Below are 15,992 nucleotides of genomic sequence, written 5' to 3' on the forward strand. Positions count from 1 at the left end.
ACCCTGGGATACGAATTTAAGTGTATGTAGTTTGTTTTGGAAGTAATCACAGGAAACACCAGTAAGGGGTTGGGGATGTGAGAAGGGAATGGAAGCTAATAGGGTGTGTTATCAAGCCAGTTACCACTGTGAGCAAGGGAAACAGAATTCCGCTGCAAAGCTCTGGGCAAGACAGTTCAGGACTGCTATGCCCCCAGACACTCCTTAAAGAATATTTGACCTGTCTCTTTCCTGTCTGAATATGATAAAGGTTACATTGATATATGCAGTGACTCAGAATATGCTGTGTGACAGTAACTCCTACTGGGAGGCATACATATAATTGACTCAAATTGGTTTAGAAGGGTTTATTAGCCTCACTTAAAAGAAGAGGAGAAACTAATACACATACAACATTAATAATAGAGAATTATTATTATTATTAAATTAATATGTGCTACATGGATCATCAGATAGATCTGTACCCTTTGAACTTACACTGTCCCCACCATTCTTTCTGACAAGCTGCTCAGATGCCTTGCTTGAAAACATATCTCTGGTTCCTATCCACCCTCTAGTCTCCTGTTTCATCGACAGCAAATCTTCCTTTTTTACTCTGTTCCAGAGTTTTTTTCTTCTGAATGGTTTTCCCACGGCACTTTATCATCTTACCTCCATCTGCCAAGCTCCTTGGCCAGTGACGACTGAGTGCACATGTATCCCCCCTGCGCATGCAGCCTGTGGTACACAATTACTATAAACACAGATAAACTTAACTAAATAAGGTGGAGACTCATGGCATATGTAGCAAATAATGATGGTGTGGCTCTAGTCAGAAAGTAGGGGCAAACTGAAAGAGCAGACGTTATACTATCAAAGGGATAAAATCTCAGCCTCTTCTCCATCTACTCATTTTACCCTCCAGAGAAGCACAGCCAAAGGTTACTCTGGGATGCAGGGGAGCTTATTGATTATATGAGGACGCTCTATTATTAGACTGCTCATGTGTGAATCCCAACTCTACCAATTTATAAGATTTGTTTCCTTTCCTTTCCTAGAAAATAGGAATAATAACGGTACACACACCATGGTATTGTTATATAGACTAAATGAGATATCCATGTAAACCACCAAACCCAGTGTCTATGGCACAGTGGGGACTTGGTACATCTAGGTTGTTATGAGTAAACAGATCAGTCGGCATCTGCCAGCAATGACTTTCCCCAGGTAAATATTCTCTGCATGACTCACACTGAAGGGTCTGCTCTCTGCTTCCTCTCTGGCAAAACGAGAGGAGCTCAGTTTGGTATGTATAGATATTCCCACTCAAGATTTTCTAAGTCCCCCTTTCAACCTCACCCCATGTGTCCACTCCAGAAGGTATGGATAGGACATATCTTCTGACTACCCGACAGACACCACTATAGAAGTCCTTTGTGGAACTCTGTTTCCAAAGAAGGACTTTGCAATTGCTTTTTTGAGGTTTTTGTCCTCTAAAAATGCCATTATGTGTATGTTGATGCATCTGCCCCACTGACAGCTCCTCTCCTCTACGCACGTCACACTTCAGTCCTAACTTTCAGATCAGCTGTGCCTGGGGAATGAAAATTGCCCCAGCATCAGCAGTCACATCGTTCAGCTGAGGCCCAGGGGCATTACGGGATATGGGCCCCCCACTAGGCTAGCCTGTTGTGACCTGTAGAACTAGAACCAAGAGATGCACACCTCGGACTCTTGAGGTTCTTTCTCTTCTACCCACTACTTGGGAGTGGCAGAGAACACGCTTCTTCCCTGCAAGTTGATCCCTTGATAGAGGAGTCCCAGCAGTGGATAAAGCTTAGCTGGAAAATGAATGTTCCTGTGTAGAATAAAAGGGAGGCATTTTTTCCCTCTCACATTAGTTTCTTTAAGTCAGCAATTTTCTTATTGAGTGAGTGCTAGAATTTTAAGTGTATTCTTAAGGCTCTGAGGTCTTACTTTTAAAGTTAAATATCAAGTATGAAAGCAGAAATCTGCTGTCAGCAATTTTTTTAAAAGTTTACCAATATTCAACTTCACTTTAAATGAGCCATCCAATGCCTCTTTGAACAGAGGTAGGTGTAATATCTGTATGTACATGTAGTGCACACACACATATACATCCGTATGGATATAGCACACATACACATGTGTGTGTGTGTGTGCGCATTGATTCACCATAGGTGGACAGTCATCAGGCAATACATGCACCTCTGAAACCTCAACATCTTTAGGCTGTAAATGCAGGAGCTGGGCCGCTGCAGGTTCCCCCCTTGTGAGTTATGGCTTGTATCATAATTTGCTCAGCTGAGTAGCTGTCTAATGATTTGCAATCAGCAGTGCTTTCTCCTGATTCAGCTGACGTCTCAGCTTCTTCACAGTATTCATTAAGTAATCTTTTGATATTTATGTTCTACTTTTATACTTTATTTTCTAGTACTGTGGTTAGCATGTAGGAAATCACTGACAGCTAAGTTTAATCACCGCAGAGAAGAGACTCAGTTCATTACATGTTTGTTTATGCTTTGTTATTTGAAAATTGTCTGTGACTGAATAATGCATTACCACCCGATTGCTGTCTTATAATGGCTGTTGTGGCTGGGACAGTGTGAAAGGGCTTTGGGATCAATGCAGAGGCAGTGAGGGGCAAGGAGGGGAGGTCAAGATCAAATTAGAATTGCCTTCCTAGCAACCACACAGGAAAAGCAAAGAGGTGAAAGAAATTAATCTATCTCAGTAGATTTTGAAAGTATCTGAAAAGGGCAGACAAAAGGCATCAGCAGGGACTAGTAAACAGCTGGTGGGATGGATGATACAGGCCTAGCTTATCATGTGTATGAAAATAGCTGTTGAAGAAATAGCATTTATAAGGGAAATCATGGTTCCAAATTATTTGCAAGGAGATCAGTTTCATCTGAGATGCCTTGCAACGTTTTCACCTTCATCCTCTTGTACATCTGGGAATAATACAAGCACACCAGCCTTGGCACATAGTCAGCCCTTAATAAATGCTAGCTATTATTATTCTTGGGTATATGCTAAACATTTTATTGCTGTGTTTAAATATTTATTGTCAGAATTTAGAACTTCAGGGAGAGCTTACACCAACACAATATGAACTACAAAAATGTTTACCTGTGTTATTTAGGAGGCTTCTCCCATTATTATATTGGTTTGCACTTTTGCTGGAGGATGAGTTTGATTTGATTTGGGAGTTGGGGATATTAAAAAAAGAATATTGTGCAAATATTTTCCACCATGTTAGAGATCGGGCTATTTGCTACCAATAAGGTTTAGCTTTGAATAATATCACAATATTTATTAGAATCACAATCTACAGTTTATTAAAGCCAGATTCTTTTGACTTCAGACTGATAAATTACCTATTTAAAAAAAACATAATGAACCTGATTGATTTGAAAAATTTATCATAAAAGGACATATGCAATGTTTTTCTCTTCCTGGCTAGGAGAAACCAGGAGAAATTCTTCTGCAAGAAGAAATTCTAATTTGTCTAAATTCTGACAAATAAGAAGAATTTGCTGTTTTATTTTAAGCAAATCCACCTTAAAGGAGTCAAGCCAGCACACACAAGATGTACTAGAATTAGAGAATGCAACTGTTTTAGGGCCCATATGGTCAGGAGACTTAGTCCATCTGATGATAATGTTATGGCAACTAGATATGATTGATACAGACCTGTTAATCACTCCTGGAAGATTTTGGACATGCTAACTTCCTTACTTCTGCAGATACAATTCTCACCGTTCTCTTAGGTCAGAAGATGTCAACAAAATCAAGAGGAATATTTGAACAGCAAGCCAATTCCTTTAGAAAAACTCAGAAGGCACTGATCAATCTGCCCCTTAAAATGCTATCTGAACTCAGTTGTCAATAGAAGAGTGTTCTGAGCCTGCTCAGTTGTCCATTTTGAACTTGCAAGAACATTCCAAGCATCCAAACCTCAAAATAATTTTTATGCTCTCGGTCTCAGCAGTGGAATTTTTTTTGAAGCTTCTCCCTGGAGTGCTTTGTTTCACCAGTAGGTGCACATGCTAACAGCGACTATGCTTGCTGAACCCATCATTTTTCACCGTGTTTCTTTCATTTATTAGTGTTTTAAGTTTGAATTTGGAATCCATTGTTTATTCATTGCTGCATAATGAGACTTTCTGCTTCAAAGGCAGAAAGGTGTGTGGCAGACCCCATTTTTCCCAACTTCATGTGGAAATATATGAACAATGTATTTAGAGAAGCAGGTATATTGACACTTTATAATAGGATAAATCAGATAATGTAGGATCAAGGTGCAATGCAGGTGGTGTGACGGTGGCTCCGTGGCAGAGTTCTCACCTGCCATGCAGGAGACCTGGGTTCGATGATTCCTGGTGCCTGCTCATGCAAAAAAAAAAAAAAAAGAGAGAGAGAGAGAGAGAGAGAAAGAGAGGCATACACCGTGATTAAACCAGGTAAGGTTTCACAGAGGAGGTGGTATTGACATGGCTCTTGAAAGAAGAAGAGGAGTTGGCAAAATGTGCCTGAGTGTAAGAGTAAAGACATTGCTAAGAAAGCAGTCGGGTCAATGGCAAGGAAATAAGAGAAAACAGGCACAGCCAGGGAAATACAACTAGTCGGTAGTTGGAATTGTAATTATCGGTAGAGTATAGATGGAGTTCAATTAAATTGGGCAGTTTGGGACTTGATCATGAAGAACTTTGTAGTCAGTCCTAAAAGAAAAATTAGATGTTTTTTCTATAAGCTTAAGTATCTAAGACTCATTTGCAGAGTTAAAAATATGTGTTTTTACCACCTACTTTCCCCTGAAATCTACTTCAGTAGCCTGGGGTGGGCACTGGGATTTTGCATTGTTATAAATTCCCCTATGTTATTTTTGGATAACACGGCAAAAAAAAACTTTGAAGAAATATGAGCAAGGTAAAGAAGTTACATAATCAGAATTGCACGTGGAATACTGTGGTAATAGCGTAGAGAACGCCAAAACAACTATTTGGTTAAGGCATTCAAACTACTGATGAGAGCAGTAAAAATATTTGCCAAACTGATTGGCCAATTCAGCGAAAGGTGACCCAGTGCTTTTACTTGGAACCATTTTAAAGTATTTTTCTGAGCTTATCATTCTACAGAATGGAGGTATTGTTTCCCTTTGAATTTCCTTCAGTAACACAACCAAATTTCCGAGTTTTGGTGGTTTATGTTTCAGAAGTTCTCCTTGAGTGACCTTCAAGTGTTATAGCCTCAATAGTCACATTAACTAAGATCAGACATTCAACATGGGAAATGATTTGCTTGAGTCCTCATTGGAAATAATGTCAGTAAATTTGTAAAATCCATGCAATTTCATGCAAGCTGAAAATCTGGTAATCTGAAGAGCTTTTCTAGTGATATCTGGTTTTAAAAAACACTATATTCTCTCACATGAACTCATGAAATGGTGACTCTACTAAACTGTAAATGTCAGATCTGAAAGTGTTGTTATTACATCCTGTCTGTTCAGATCTGTCCACACTATCAAAGGTTTTCCCAAGCAACTGGTGACCCTAGTAGCCAAAAATATGATTTCTTTCTATACAAGGGTATCCACTTCAAAATATACACATCCGAAGGAATGTAATTAATCTTTGGCCAGTAGTAGGATTCTCAAAGTTTGGAATAAGGTCCCCTATCCTTTGGGTTTCTATGACTTTTTTAAGGGCTCTGAATTATCCTTTCCCTTCTAATGACATATCTGTTTGAGGCTGGATTTTCTTCATATATCTTATCCAAAACAACATATCCAGCAGATTGAATGCAGAAGCTGATTTGAGAATCCCTGTTTCCTTCATTAAGCAAAACATTAAAGGGATTTGCAAAAATATAAAACATTGCCATGCTTTCTACTATTGTTTTTGTTCGTAAAATAGTAATTTTTCATAAAACACATTATTTGGGTTATTGTATACTGAGTTTATTGTTTTTTTAATGAAATAAAGAATTTTTAAAATTCTCATTGATTTAAGATTAAAAATCAATTTAAAAAATTTTAGTATGATAAATATTGATAACTATAGCCCACATAAATAAAAATTTGTTGGAGTTCTCAATAATTTTGAGAGTGTAAAAGAATCCTGAGACCAAAAATTTGAGAAACACTGACCTATGAAAAAGATGACATTCATGAAAATGTAGCATCCTTAGTAGTATTCATTTCTTTTGAGATTTTAATTTGGCCTATTTTCTCTTGAATCAAATTATCTAGACTTCACTTCTAAAGACTATTTCTAGTGTAGACACAAAAACAACTTCTTCTCCAACAGTAGAAGCAAGTAACCGGTAATAATTCCATTTGATCAGAAAATGTGCAGCCCTTTTGAAAATAAGTTTTCTTCTTGGAGGAAGTAGATGTGCATGGTGTGCATGCATGAGTGTGTGCATGTGTGTTTGTGTTCAGCAGAGATGGATGAGAGTCTGGAAAGGTTGGGAAGAGAAAAATTATATTTCCCAAAATCCCTATCGAGTGGATATTGCACTGTTCCAGTGCTCAGACTAGGCTATGTGCCCTGTTTAGGCACTACCTTCCCCACACTTTTGTAAAATCTTTTACAGAATTGCTGCACATATTGCTTTCTAGATTTTCTTCTGAAAGAATTTCTTTGTTTACAGTATTTTAGATTCCTTTCCACTCAGCTTTCATTTTATTTCCTGGTCCAGTTGCTAATTTCTAAAGATTCCCTGACATCATTTCTCAACTTTCACTGAAGTTCCCTTTTCAGTTTAGGTGCACAGATTTCATGAATACATTATTGTTTACTCTCTCCTTCAGAGCACTGATGAAGATGTTAAATAAGACCAGATGAAATGCCAGGCCTTCCAGCTCAGCTAAAAACTCCCTTTCTAATGACATATTAGCATGCATTGTTGCCTTCCTTCGTTTATTATTACCAGCTTGGTTTCAATACATGTGACAGTGCTCATATCTGAGCTACTTTGAATTAATTTTGAAAGTAGGATTTTGTGAGGCCCTGCATTAAAGGATTCCCTAAAGCCAATTTTGATTTTTATTTCCTCTTCTAGGAAAACCTGTTTGTTTCTTTGCTATTTTTGCAACTTTTCTCCATTCCAGAACCCTAAACTCCCTCCACATCACCATCTGCCTTCACCCAAGTTGTCCTTTAGGTGGAAATGAATTTGTTTGACTATAGGGTTATTGCCCATGGTTGTGTCATCGAGCTGCTCAGATGTGGGTTCTTTTCCATGCTGGCCTTAGAGCAAAGCTCAGGTTTCAAACCTCAGTTTTCTGACCCCAATTATCTTTCCTGGACAGAGACTTCACGTTTATTTCTCACTTTCATATTGTGTATGTAGTCATACTTTTAGGTCATTTTCACTCATTTTGGCCTTATTCTATAGTACCTATATGGTAGCCTTAGACTCTCCTTCCCTCACCACCCCCTCATCATCCTTTTTCTTCAGAGTCTTGTTCAATGACTTAAGGGGTTTTCTGATATTACTGTGTCCTGTGGCAAGACTTACCATCTAGGTAGAGATATCTGATACTGAGAATAATGTTAAAAATGTGGCAAAATGTCAAAAGTTGGTAAATTTAGGTATCTGTGTAGGGGGTATACTTTGTATTATTTTTGCAACTTTCCTATATAAATTTGAAAAAAAACTTTAATAAAAAGTTTATTAAGTCAATTATAGGAGGGGAAGGAGAGAAAGATGAATAAATGAAACACTAGGGTAGTTGGAGCAGTGAAACTATTTTATATGATACCGTAATGGTAGATATGTGACAATACGCATTTGTCGAAACTCATAAAATCGTACAACATAAAGAGTGAACCTTAATGTAAACCATGGACTTTAGTTAATAATTATCAGCATTAGGTTGTGTCAGCATTAGGGGAAACAGAGAGGAGAGGGTTATTTGGGAAATCTCTAAACTTTCCACTCAATTTTTCTGTAAACATGAAGCTACTTTAAAAATAAAATCTAATTATTTTTTTTAAAGAAGAATAAGATTAAGATTCAGTTCATGGGTCTCATAACTGAGCTTGAGATTTAAAATCCTAAACTAGTTCCTGTCATCTTATTAGGAAATGGGAGAATGAGGTAGGTAAGTGATAATGGAAGACTATAAGTTACTCTACTGATGGGGCAGAAAAGCCACATCTCTCTGCCCAATCTCTGCCTGTGGGATGGGGTGACACTGTAGCAGAATTTGTGCACAGGAGGGAGTCTAGCCCCCAAAATACATGCTCTGTTCATTTTGAGAACTTAGTGATAGCATCTTTTAGGTCAATCCTGGCATCATCCTTTAAAATGAAAATGACCAGGAAAAAAGGTGTTAATAACAGTTGATTGGAAATGATTATGGATGACCAAAGGGGCAAGGAAAGCAAACGGAGACCTGAGAGAGTGGGATGCAGAAAGGAGAAGCATGGAAGGTGGAGGTCAAAACAGTTCTGCAAAAGCCAGTCCTGAGCTGTAACATCCTAAAATTTTTGCGAAGAGAAGTCACTTTATTATGGGAAAGTTGAATAGCCTGAAACAATGAACCGAGATGAGGATGGTGAAGAAAACTAATCCCTGATGCTAGTCAACAGGATACTATAGAGGAGGAGGATCACTGATTCACTTCCTCATCACTTATCCATCCATCCACCCAACAACATCTTTTTTTTTTTTTTGCATGGGCAGGCACTAGGAATTGAACCCAGGTCTCCAGCATGGCAAGTGAGAACTCTGCCTGCTGAGTCACCATGGCCTGCCCCACCCAACAACATTTTAAAGCATCTTTTATGTCCCTGATGCAATGCTCGGATCAGTAAAAGGCACAAAATTGTTTCGAATAAATCAGACTTTGCCCTTAAGTAGTTCACAATGTAATGACATGCTTCCAGAAAGTTGGGTGGAGAGGCTAGAGTTGAAGGCATGGAAGAAGTTTCAGAAATGTCAGTGGACATCAATGAGAAGCAATTAATTACTCAAAGTTCTAGGGAATCGAACATTCTGACTGTTCTAAACACGTGTTGGGAGAGAAGAGGAGTAGGAGGCAGAGGGGAAGGGGCATCAGTGGTGAGGGTGTTGCCTCATGGAAACTGCCTACTGGCCTGACACAATGATTCAACCACCCTGCTCTGTGGAACTGGTCCAACTCTGCTCCACATCTTAACTGACTAGGAACAAAAGGGATAATGCCTTCCTTAACTATCCCTTGTTATTACAAAGACCTGGTTGGAGGAGGGAAAGAAGAAGGCAGTTATAAAGGGAAAACAGAATCAAGTTATGCTGATGCTGAGTTTATTTTAGTTTTATTGTATTTTAATCAGAAGCGGAGGCAGACTGTGCCAGGCCTTTCTTTCTGCCTAGATGTGGGCAAAGGGAGAGCTAATGCACCCAGAAGCAGCCCTTCAGCCCTTGTTAGGGAGTTGGTGGATAAACGCCTTAACTACTGGGACATCAGTTGGAGTAACTCTGAGATGTGTCCTACATTGTCTACCAGAGTTCTCTAGAGAGCTTACTCTCCAGATGCTGTCAGTGGTAGCTGATTTGGTAACATATCTTCATTGGTTTCTTCCCTTTCCCTGACTTCCTCATTTCCCTATCAGTGTTTCTGGGACAATCTTCCAAATAAACCACTTATACTTGCATCCTCATCTCAGGGTCTGCTTCTAAGGGAACCTAAACAGAGATGTAGACCATTTTTTGATCTTTTGCATCCATATTTGTCAATAATGCTTAAAAAGACCAAGCTAAAATAATAACCTCCTCATTGGATCTTTCCGGAACTTGCCGAGAGTCAATCATTCAGCCTTTTTGCTCCCACAGTAATGCATTTTGCTATGGCAATTACTAATTTGTATTTTAAATAATCAGCTAATACAGTGGTCCAGCTGCAGTGTCTCTGTGCCTTAACATCTTGACAGGTTTGATTCAACTGGCCATTCCATGTGCAGTAGAAAGCCCAATGTCCTTCTCAAGATTACTGCAACTCTCTGGTGGGTTTACAGTGTCACAGTTGACTCCAGGTTCTAGGGAATGCTGAATTCTTGCCCCCACCCTGCATTTTGTGACTGTCCTTTTCTCGCCTTTTCTCGTCTTTAATCCAAATCTGAAACTCAAACTTTTTTTATGATTTCCACCAGAAAAGAAAAAAGTTATCACTCATTGTCATTCATTCATTCAAAAAATATTTACTGAGCATTAATACATTTCCAGATACCATTCTAGGCTTCGGAAGAAACGAACAAGACTACCAGGGTAGTCTGCTGTGGTCAGACTTGTTTTAAGTACCGTGCCTTACTGCTATTGGAGCTGTGTTATGACTCTTCTAAAATGTCATTTTTCCTCTATATTTACTCATTCATTCATTCATTCATCAACCATCTGAAAGTATCTTCTATGTGCCAGCCCTATATCCTGGGCTACGGAGATGAACAGCTCCAAACAAATTGTTGCCAGAAAAAAAAATAAAGTACGACGTTACTATCCTGAAAATCTGGTGGTCTCTCTTTTGCAGTCCTTTGCAGTTTACATATTTTAGGGCCAGTCCAACCTGCTAGGTAGCAAACAAAAGGGCTAAGATGCCAGGCTGCAAAGACAAGGCAAGAAAGCCAGTGAATTAGGGACAGGAGCAGAGCTGAAGTATGTATAGGTCACCTGGTGCCCCCTCAAGGAAGGCTGGGACATTAAGAAATAAGAGCACAGCCAGGGACAATACAAAACCAAACCAAATAAAACACACAGTTTTCTAAGAAAAGCCTTACCAGAGCAGAATGTTGAGTGACCCAATAGCAGTGACCTGATGGCTGTAATTTCTCAGTCCTTGTTGTGAGTATATTCACTCATCACTTTTGTTTTCAAAGGCTTGATTAAGACAACTGATTATGGTATCATCAGTGCCAATATAACTGCTCCAAGGAACTTATTGGCAATCCAGCTAATTGGGTAATTTGGAATATACTTGAATAGGACAAACCTGAGATACGCTGATTAGGGGTTTGTGGATTTCCTATTCATGTTGTAATCATACTCCTCGCTCGGAAGAATGAATGTCCCTGTGTATAATAATGAGCTGGTTGGTTTTCTCTTAATTGAGCTCATAGTGTAACTGGACCCCTTCACTCACTGAGAGTTGGCTCTCAGCTCCTCATACTTTTGGTTAGGAAACACCAGTACTTTACGAGGTATTGCAGTGTTCTTTTATGCTTCATGAATCTTGACATCTCTGTTACTTTATAAGTCTATGAAAGAAACTTGAGACTGCTACAATAGATATTAATCTTAAATTATGTTTGAACCATGCCTTGACAAGTCTGTCCTATTTTTCCTCTTGACCCTTCTCTCTTCTATCTCTCTCTGTCTGCATTTCACTTTGGGAGGCTATACTCTCCCCAGTGATCACATCTTCTTTTCCTATCTCGCAGAACATTCATATCTACCATCTTTCCTTTCAGGTCTTGCCTAGTTCAGCCCTCTTTTCCACTGGTAACTTCACCACGGCACGAAAGGAAAGTAAACATTTAATTTATACACTTGTTGTCAACTTTTAGTAATATCTGGTGCTCAGTCACTGTCTATATTAAAATCTTTGGTTTATTCTTATTCTAATAGTCCACAGAAAAAGCAGAGACTACAGGAAATGATACTGTGTTAAAAAAAATGACTTTAGTGATGCCTGTCTTTTTTATAGTGGCTTAAAACTTAAATTCTACTGAACTTATAACACTAATATATATTCACTTAGGAATATTCGGAAATATTTGGAAAATAATATCCTAGTTAAGTTCAAATGTTAGTGAATAAAAGAATCACCAGAGAGCTTGTTAAAAATGTAACCTCCTGGGTTTCTACCCAAGAAATACGGATCGATTAGGTCTGGGGTAGTCCCAAGAATCCGAATTGTTTAACAAATTTCCGAAGTAACTCTTATGCTGACCAAGTTTGAAAATAATTGCTCAAATTGAAAGAAATAAAGCTTTTGAATATTTCCCATTTATATCTTGTTGTTTTGCCAAAATCATATAGGCACCAAAAGGTATTTGCAGATGTTGCCTGTATTAGACTATTGATTAGCATTTTCCATATAATGAAACCCCTCCCCCCAATTTAATGGATTACAACTGTAAACAAATTCTGTGAGTCACCTGGGTGATTCTTTTGAGTCGGCTCCATTGGTGTTGGGTGATCTAGAATGGCTCATATGTTTTGTGGTTGGCTTAAAGTCAGCTGGGACAACAGAGATGAGTTGGTTTCATGCCTTTCATTGTTTAGCAAGCTAGTCAAGGCTTCTTCACCTGGTGAGTGTAGAGTTCCAAAGAGCAGCGAGGATGACAAGCCCCAAAGCACAAATACTTTTCAAGTCTCTGCTTGAGTCATATTTCCTATTATCCCACTGGCCAAAGTAAGTTATATGGCTAAGTCCAGAATCTAAATGGGAAGGAATTATCTAAGTGTGCTGATTCAGGGAGGGAAATTATTGTAGCTATGTTTGCAGCAATGTTTCCATTCTCAGCTGAAAATTCAGTTTGCTTCAGAACATCAGTATGGTGTGAAAAGCACTGATCTTGAAAATCAAAGATTAGAACTAAATCTAGCATTCCACTTAGTAACTGGAAGACTGATAGGTCTTTTTTTTCTTCTTCTCTACCAAGATTTTGACCCACTACCTTTCCTGATCTCCTATTGCCTCCTATCCCTGAGAGGCTGCATCTTTTCCGCTATCCTCAAAGTTGTTGTGACATTATCCAAATATAGTGATGATCTAGAAAAGAGGGTAAGAACTAATTTTTTTATGGATGGACAAATATTTTTCTCACTAATGTACAGTTGGAAACTGTAGCTTATTAAGATTAAATAACTTACCCAGGATCACATGACTAAATATGTGGCATATAGGATTTTTCACCCAGTTTTGTCTAACAGCAAAAGCCTCTTCTGCTCTTTTAACTATACCAAATAATTTGACAATTTACAGTCACGTTTCATTTCCAAAGATTCACAGTGAAGAAGACTAAAGATAGAGTTAGATTTGAAGATTATTAAAGGTTTATATTTGCCTGCTTTGACTATGAATCTATGACCTTAATATCAAGAATATATATGTATAAAAGTTTATGATGCAATTAAAAATAAAGTACGTAGACACAAAATCATGTGTTGGGGGTATCATATCAATAGCTTTTTTGCCTCCAAAATAATTTCTAGTTTATCCAATGTTTTAGAGGAAATATGATGTAAAAACTTAAGGGTCACTTCAAACAAAAAACTGTAAAACTTCATTACTCGTGCTTGAATTTGTAAGTACAAGATTTTATCCTCCCTCAAGGCAAGAAGAAAAACTCTGTTTTCATTTTTACTAAAAATAATAATTACGGATAAAATAATTTACTTTAAAAGAATTGGTTCCTATTTCAGCTTTGGAATTTCCCATCCCAGACAATCCTTTCTCTCGGCAAAATATGACAGAATGATTTGAAAGAAGGAAAAAAAAAATACTTCAGTTTTTGAGGCCAAAAGTTAATTGAAAAAGACCTTGGATTCTGATGAGTTTGTGTTTTATGGTTGATTAACTTATTTTAATACCAAAAAAATGCTTAGGAAACCCAATTATCATGTCACTTAATCTGAGTTATTGGCTGATTTCTGCTAGTTTCTGGATGTCATATTGACCAAGTTATATTTCCTACTACAAAGTACTAGAGAAACTTAGCTTCTGTTTAAAAAAGAGAGATTTAGGTTCAATATATGAGCAATTGCCTGATAACAGAAAGATTAAATTCTTAGATCCTTAGAGAACTTGGAAAATAGCAATGATCTGAGCTTTTAATTTTTAGTTACTAATTTACCCTAAGAATAAAATGAGTAATGCAAGAAATTGAAAACCCTAACACCTTTTCCTTAATTTGTCTGTTCTCTACTAGCGTGGCCATTGCCATCTCATTACTGTTTTTTTACTTTGCTTAAGTAATAGGAAACATTGAAGGCACTTGTTTGGTTGTGAAATAAGGAAATAAAGAAGGTAAAAAAGTAGGTAACTGACATCAAAATATCTCATTCTGGGGCCTACTAGCCATACTGCAAAAGAACAACTCACCCATGATATGCACATGCTACTGGTTCTGCCTTTACCAGAAAAATATCTACTCTAACATAGACAGTCATTGTCACTTGCTGGGGGGAAGCAAGAAGGGCGCTAGATGTAGCCTCCTAAAGCTATAGAGGAATGCTGGAACGTCTTGTATGATTCTTTAAAACAAGGGTTCTTGACTTAGTCTGAGCCCCATACATGAGCTTTAGGAGGCTAGGGAACCTACCATCCTATAGCTGATTAGAAAACTGGGCCTTGCATTTGTCTGATGAGAGGTTCCTTACAATCTGGGGAGAAGGTATATATAGGTCACAGTTTCACAGGACTCTGTGATCTATAAAAAAAAAAATGGTTAAGAACCCACACTTCCTGGCCAGAGGGAAGTACCTAAAACTGTTGAGCTGTGTTCCAGTAGACTTGGTTCTTGAAGATGACTGAATAACTATATGGTTTTTACAATGTGACCTGTGATTGTGAAAACCTTGCATCTGATGCTCCTTTTACCCAGGGTATGGACAGATGAGTGAAAAATTAGAATAAAAAATAAATAAATAATAGGGGAGACCAAGGGTAAAAAAATTGGGTAGATTGAAATACTGGTGGTCAATGCCAGGGAGAGGTAAGGGGGATGGGATGTATGAGTTTTCACTTTATTCTTTTTATTTCTTTTTCTAGAGTGATGCAAATGTTCTAAAAATGGCCATGGTGATGAATACACAACTATGTGCTGATATTGTGAGCCATTGATTGTATAATATGGTTGGAGTGTGTATGTGAGAAGATTTCTCAATAAAAATATTTAAAAAGAAAAAGAATCAGAACTCCTAAGTTCTTTGAACTTTGAGACATAACTATTTTTTCTGGGATATCAGGGCATCATGAGGACCAAGGGAGTGACAATTTGAGCAAAGAAAGAATGAGACATGTCTTCATACTTAGTAAAAGTGGAGATAACATGGGACCATACCTTTCTAGCACAGAATTCTGAGAAACCAACTTGGCAGACTGGCTGGAATAAAGGCAATTCTCATGACTTTCAGGATTGCCATTTCTAGGAGACACTCATTCACCCAAATGAGTAATGCAGAACTCTGTATAGGGTGGTTTTCTTTCTGTAGAACCAAAGAGAATTGGCTGAGAAGAGGGCTGAAACCATTGAGTTAATGAGGTCTTCTGGATTTAACCTGATTCATGTTTTCCACAGCCATTTAATTGCTATAAGCCAGGCATAATGGTAAACACTAAAGGTGTGGTGGTGTGCAACACAGGAATTAGAAGTGATGAGTAAACGAGTATTCATTCAGCAAAATTTGCATGGGCATTAGGATGAGATGAAAAGTTTTATACAACAGTAGAAGTTTGAGCTGCTTTGTTAATCCCAAATTCTCCCAGAACTATAGAATGTTAGCGCTAGATGAAATTTAGATGTTTATCTAGCCAAATCCTCTTATTTTACAATAAAGAAATGAAGGCCTTATTCAGAAGCACTCACTTGAACTGGTAATACCTAGGTTTTCTTTTACCTAGTCCATTTATCTTTCCACTGTTTTAAATTGTGCCTTTTAATCTTTCTATATTCCCTTTTACTTGTGGAATCAGCCAAGTTCAAAACTATCTGTAACAGATGCCAGTATACAATTGCCAAGAACTCCTTTATCTGAACACTGAGTCTCCCATTCTACATAATATGAAGAAAAACAATTGAGAATTAATTGTAAAGTATACTGGCTAGCAAAGAATAGGACCTAACCAATTAAAAAACTAGATTAATATCGATATGCAAAACCAGGCTTTGCTCAGAAAAAGGATCCCTGTCTCTTTAAAGTCACAGTCTCCACTGGTCCACTCCCTCATGATGTCATATACAGTTTGAGGTTGTCTGGGCAACTTGGTAAACATATTG

The sequence above is a fragment of the Tamandua tetradactyla genome, chromosome 17 (assembly GCF_023851605.1).
Source record: "Tamandua tetradactyla isolate mTamTet1 chromosome 17, mTamTet1.pri, whole genome shotgun sequence".
Lineage (NCBI taxonomy): Eukaryota > Metazoa > Chordata > Mammalia > Pilosa > Myrmecophagidae > Tamandua > Tamandua tetradactyla.